A 6,748-nucleotide genomic window follows, 5' to 3' on the forward strand; every position below is an offset into this window, starting at 1 on the left:
ATACTACAAGACACAAGAATAGCTAATATAAATATGGAAGTATAGTTGAAGCAAACAAAACAGCAGTTATCAAAACAAATAACAGAAGAGTGCCAAGCAGTTCAATTAAGAAGTGGGAAAACATTAAACACCTCACTTCAGAGCAGCAGAAAGCCAAGAAAAGAACAACTGACAGAGGATGAGCAAAATACTATCCAAAATCCCTCTGAGGACAGTAAGAGCCCTGAGAGGAATAACTCTGGCGTTCAAACGCCAGAAAAGGGTGCAAAGCTGGCGTTAAACACCCAACCCACGCACAGTTCTGGCATTCAAACGCCAGGAACAGGCAAGGAGCTGGCGTCCAATGCCCAATGGAAGCTCAGTTCTGGCGTTCAAATGCCAGAAATAGGTAGGAAGTTGGCGTCCAACGCCAATCAAGCTTCCAACCCTGGCATTCAAACGCCAATGAGGGATCAGACACACACAAGTGCTGATAACAACTCCTCTAAAAAGGCTTTCCCAACCACTTCTGTAGGAAATAAACCTACAGCAGCCAAGGTTGAGGAGTACAAAGCCAAGATACCTTATCCTCAAAAACTCCACCAAGAGGAGCAGGATAAGCAATTTGCTCGCTTTGCAGACTATCTCAGGACTCTTGAAATAAAGATTTCGTTTGTGGAGGCACTTGAGCAAATACCCTCTTATGCCAAGTTCATGAAAGATATCTTGAGTCATAAGAAGGATTGGAGAGAAACTGAAAGAGTTCTCCTCACTGAAGAATGCAGTGCAGTCATTCTGAAAAGCTTTCCAGAAAAGCTTAAAGATCCCGGGAGCTTTATGATACCATGCATATTAGAGGGTAATTGCACCAAGACAGCTTTATGTGATCTTGGGGCGAGCATCAACCTAATCCCTGCATCCACTGTCAGAAAGCTTGGCTTGACTGAAGAGGTCAAACCAACCTAGATCTGCCTTCAACTTGCTGATGGCTCCATTAAATACCCATCAGGCATAATTGAGGACATGATTGTCAAGGTTGGGCCATTCGCCTTCCCTACTGACTTTATAGTGCTGGAAATGGAGGAGCACAAGAGTGAAAGGATCATTTTCCTTAACCATTCATAGACCAAATGCTAGAAAGACTAGCAGGTCATGATTATTACTGCTTTTTGGATGGCTATTCAGACTACAACCAAATTGCAGTAGATCCCCAGGATCAAGAAAAAACAGCATTCACATGTCTATCTGGAGTATTTGCCTACAGAAGGATGCCATTTGGGCTGTGTAATGCACCTGCAACCTTTCAGAGATGCATGCTCTCTATTTTCTCTGATATGGTAGAGAAATTTCTAGAGGTCTTCATGGATGACTTTTCAGTATTTGGAGACTCATTCAGCTCCTGCCTTAACCATTTAGCACTTGTTCTGAAAAGATGCCAAGAGACAAACCTAGTTTTAAACTGGAAAAAATGTCACTTTATGGCGACTGAAGGAATTGTCCTTGGGCATAAAATTTCAAACAAGGGAATAGAGGTGGATCAAGCTAAAGTGGAAGTAATTAAAAAATTACCACCACCTGCTAATGTTAAAGCAATCAGAAGCTTTCTGGGGCATGCAGGATTCTACAGGAGGTTTATAAAGGATTTTTCAAAAATTGCAAAACTTCTGAGCAATCTGCTAGCTGCTGACACGCCATTTGTGTTTGACACAGAGTGTCTGCAGGTGTTTGAAACTCTGAAAGCTAAGCTGGTCACAGCACCAGTTATTTCTGCACCAGACTGGACATTACCATTTGAACTAATGTGTGATGCCAGTGACCATGCCATTGGTGCAGTACTGGGACAGAGGCATAACAAGCTTCTGCATGTCATTTATTATGCTAGCCGCGTTTTAAATGATGCCCAGAAAAATTACACAACCACAGAAAAAGAATTACTTGCAGTGGTTTATGCCATTGACAAGTTTAGATCATACTTAGTAGGATCAAAAGTGATTGTGTATACTGACCATACTGTTCTTAAATATCTACTCACAAAGTAGGATTCAAAACCCAGGCTCATAAGATGGGTGTTGCTTCTGCAAGAGTTTGATATAGAAATAAGAGACAGAAAAGGGACAGAGAATCAAGTAGCTGATCACCTGTCCCGGATAGAACCAGTAGCAGGAGCATCCCTCCCTCCTACTGAGATCTCTGAAACCTTTCCAGATGAGTAATTGTTTGCCATTCAGGAAGCTCTGTGGTTTGCAGCATTGCAAACTATAAGACACAAAGTTCTCCTTCTGTAACCATGGAGAGGAAGCATGAAAAGCTTCTCTCAATACAGAGTCAAACAAAACCCCCACATTCAAATTCTAAGTTTGGTGTTGGGAGGCCACAACCAAACTCTAAGTTTGGTGTTGGGAGGTTCCAACCTTGCTCTGATTATCTGTGAGGCTCCATGAGAGCTCACTGTCAAGCTATTGACATTAAAGAAGCGCTTGTTGGGAGGCAACCCAATGTTATTTAATCATATCTATTTTATTTTCTTTTTGTTATTTCGTGATTTATTAGGTTGATGATCATGTGAAGTCATAAAAACTACTGAAAAATCAAAAAACAGATTGAAAAACAGCATTGAAAATAGCACACCCTGGAGGAGAGCAGTCTGGCGTTTAAACGCCAGAAACAAGCATCTGTCTGGCATTTAATGCCAGAAACAAGCACCAAGCTGGCGTTTAACACCAGAAATAAGCATCTGCCTGGCGTTAAACGCCAGAAACAAGCTACTTTTGGGTGTTTAATGCCAGAAACAAGCAGCAGTCTGGCGTTAAACGCCAGGATTACACAGCAAGGACGTTTTACACGCCTAATTGGAGTAGGGATGTTAAGTCCTTGATCCCACTTGATCTGTGGATCCCACAGGATCCCCTCAGGATATGTGGACCCCACAGGATCCCCACCTACCTCACCATTCCAATTCAAACCATTCCCCTCCCATACCTACCCATTCACACACCTCCTTCTCCTCCACTTCTCCTTCTACTCCCTTCTATCTTCTTTTGCTCGAGGATGAGAAAACCTTTTAAGTTTGGTGTGGAAAAAAAGAGTTGCTTTTTTTTTACATAACCATTTATGGCACCTAAGGTCGGAGAAAGCTCTAGAAAGAGGAAAAGGAAGGCAATTGCTTCCACCCCCGAGTCATGAGAGATGGAGAGGTTCATCTCAAGGGCCCATAGTTTAGTAGTAGAGCATTTGACTACAGATCAAAGAGCTATGAGGAAGGAGCAATAAAGACAAGGAAGAGACATAGAGGAGCTCAAGAGCACCATTGGTTCTTCAAGAAGAGGAAGACGCCACCCTCACTAAGGTGGACCCGTTCCTTAATCTCCTTGTTCTTATTTCTCTGTTTTTCGTTTACTATGCTTTATGTTTATTTATGTTTGGGTCTTATTACATGATCACTAGTATCTAAGTGTCTATGTCTTAAAGATATGAATGTCCTATGAACCCATCACCTTTCTTAAATGAAAAATGTTTTCTGAAAAAGAAAAAGAAGTACATGAATTTCAAATTTTAAAATAGTTTAATTATTTTGATGTGGTGGCAATACTTTTTGTTTTCTGAATGAATGCTTGAATAGTGCATATGTCTTTTGAATTTGTTGTTTATGAATGTAAAAGTTGTTGGCTCTTGAAAGAATGATGAAAAAGGAGAAATGTTATTTGATAATATGAAAAATTATAAAAATAATTCTTGAAGCAAGAAAAAGCAGTAAAGAACAAAGCTTGCAGAAAAAAAATGCGAAAAAAAAGAGAGAGTAAAAAAAAGAAAAAGCAAGTAGAAAAAGCCAAAAGCTCTTTAAACCAAAAGGCAAGAGCAAAAAAAAGCCAATAGCCCTTAAAACCAAAAGGCAAGGGTAATAAAAAGGATCCAAGGCTTTGAGCATCAGTGGATAGGAGGGCCTAAAGGAATAAAATTCTGGCCTAAGCGGTTAAACCAAGCTGTCCCTAACCATGTGCTTGTGGCGTGAAGGTGTCAAGTGAAAACTTGAGACTGAGCGGTTAAAGTCGAGGTCCAAAGCAAAAACATAGTGTGCTTAAGAACCCTGGACACCTCTAATTGGGGACTTTAGCAAAGCTGAGTCACAATCTGAAAAGGTTCACCCAGTTATGTGTCTGTGGCATGTATGTATCCGGTGGTAATACTGGAAAACAGAGTGCTTAGGGCCACGGCCAAGACTCATAAAGTAGCTGTGTTCAAGAATCAACATACTGAACTAGGAGAATCAATAACACTATCTGAATTCTGAGTTCCTATAGATACCAATCATTCTGAACTTCAAAAGATAAAGTGAGATGCCAAAACTGTTCAGAAGCAAAAAGCTAATAGCCCCACTCATCTAATTAAGACTGATATTCATAGATCTTTTTGGAATTTATTGTATATTCTCTTCTTTTTATCCTACTTTATTTTTAGTTGCTTGGGGACAGGCAACAATTTAAGTTTGGTGTTGTGATGAGCGGATAATTTATACGCTTTTTGGCATTGTTTTTAGGTAGTTTTTAATATGTTTTAGTCACTTTTTATTATATTTTTATTAGTTTTTAAATAAAAATCACATTTCTGGAATTTACTATGAGTTTGTGTGTTTTTCTATGATTTCAGGTAATTTCTGGCTGAAATTGAGGGAGCTGAGCAAAAATCTGATTCAGGCTGAAAAAGGACTGCTGATGCTGTTGGATTCTGACCTCCCTGCACTCGGAATGGATTTTCCGGAGCTACAGGAGTCCAATTGGCGCACTCTCAATTTTGTTGGAAAGTAGACATCCAGGGCTTTCCAGCAATATATAATAGTCTATACTTTGTTCAAGAATAGATGATGTAAACTGGCGTTCAATGCCAGTTCCATGTTGCAGTCTGGCGTTAAACGCCAGAAACAGGTTACAAGTTGGAGTTGAACGCCCAAAATAGGTTACAACCTGGCGTTTAACTCCAGAAACAGCCCAGTCACATGTAAAGCTTAAGTCTCAGCCCCATCACACACCAAGTGGGCCCCAGAAGTGGATTTATGCACCATCTATCTTAGTTTATTCATTTTCTGTAAACCTAGGTTACTAGTTTAGTATTTAAACAACTTTTAGAGATTTATTTTGTACCTCATGACATTTTAGATCTGAACTTTATACTCTTTGACGGCATGAGTCTTTGAACTCCATTGTTCGGGTGAGGAGCTCTGCTGCGTTTCGATGAATTAATGCAACTCTTTCTGTTTTCTATTCAAACACGCTTGTTTCTATCTAAGATGTTTATTCGCACTTCAATATGATGGATGTGATGATCCGTGACACTCATCATCATCCTCAACCTATGAATGCGTGCCTGACAACCACCTCCGTTCTACCTTCGATTGAATGAATATCTCTTGGATTCCTTAATCAGAATCTTCGTGGTATAAGCTAGAATCCATTGGCAGCATTCTTGAGAATCCGGAAAGTCTAAACCTTGTCTGTGGTATTCCGAGTAGGACTCAGGGATTGAATGACTGTGACGAGCTTCAAACTCACAAGGGCTGGGCGTAGTGACAGACGCAAAAGGATCAATGGATCCTATTCCAGCATGAGTGGGAATCGACAGATGATTAGTCGTGCAGTGACAGCGCACCTGGACCTTTTTCACTGAGAGGACGGATGGTAGCCATTGACAACGGTGATCCACCAACACACAGCTTGCCATAGGAGGAACCTTGCGTGCGTGAAGAAGAAGACAGGGAGAAAGCAGAGATTCAGAAGACAAAGCGTCTCCAAAACTCCAACATATTCTCCATTACTGCAGAACAAGTATTTAATCCATGCTCTTTTATTCTTCGCAATTCATACTGATAATTATAATTGATTTCCTGACTAAGATTTACAAGATAACCATAGATTGCTTCAAACCAACAATCTCCGTGGGATCGACCCTTACTCACGTAAGGTATTACTTGGACGACCCAGTGCACTTGCTGGTTAGTGGTACGAGTTGTGAAAAGTGTGATTCACAATTCGTGCACCACGCTGTCACCGCACGGCTAATCATCTGTCGGTTCTCGATCATGTCGAAATAGGATCCATTGATCCTTTTGCGTCTGTCACTACGCCCAACACTCGCGAGTTTGAAGCTCGTCACAGTCATCCCTTCCCAGATCCTACTCAGAATATCACAGACAAGGTTTAGACGTTCCGGATCTCAGGAATGGCCGCTAATAATTCTAGCTTATACCACGAAGACTCTGATCTGAATCATGAGGCTAAGAGATATGCATTCAATCTAAGGTAGAACAGAGGTAGTTGTCAGGTACGCGTTCATAGGTGAGAATGTTGATGAGTGTCACGGATCATCACATTCATCAGGTTGAAGTGCAAATGAATATCTTAGAATTGAAGCAAGCGTGATAGAATGGAAAACAGTAGTAATTGCATTAATTCATGAAGAACAGTAGAGCTCCTCACCCCTAATAATGGGGTTTAGAGACTCATGCCGTAGAGAATACAATATGAAACGTGTAAAGTGTCATGAGGTACAAGATGAATCACTAAAAGTAGTTTTTATTGTAAACTGGTGACCTAGGGTTACAAAAAATGAGTAAGCTAGGGTGTTTAGTGTAAAAATCCACTTCCGGGGACCACTTGGTGTGTGCTTGGACTGAGCATTAAAACTTTCATGTGTAGAGACTTTTTTTGGAGTTAAACGCCAGCTTTTGTGCCAGTTTGGGCGTTTAACTCCAGCTTTTGTGCCAGTTCTGGAGTTAAAC

Source organism: Arachis ipaensis, chromosome B06, assembly GCF_000816755.2.
Source record: "Arachis ipaensis cultivar K30076 chromosome B06, Araip1.1, whole genome shotgun sequence".
Lineage (NCBI taxonomy): Eukaryota > Viridiplantae > Streptophyta > Magnoliopsida > Fabales > Fabaceae > Arachis > Arachis ipaensis.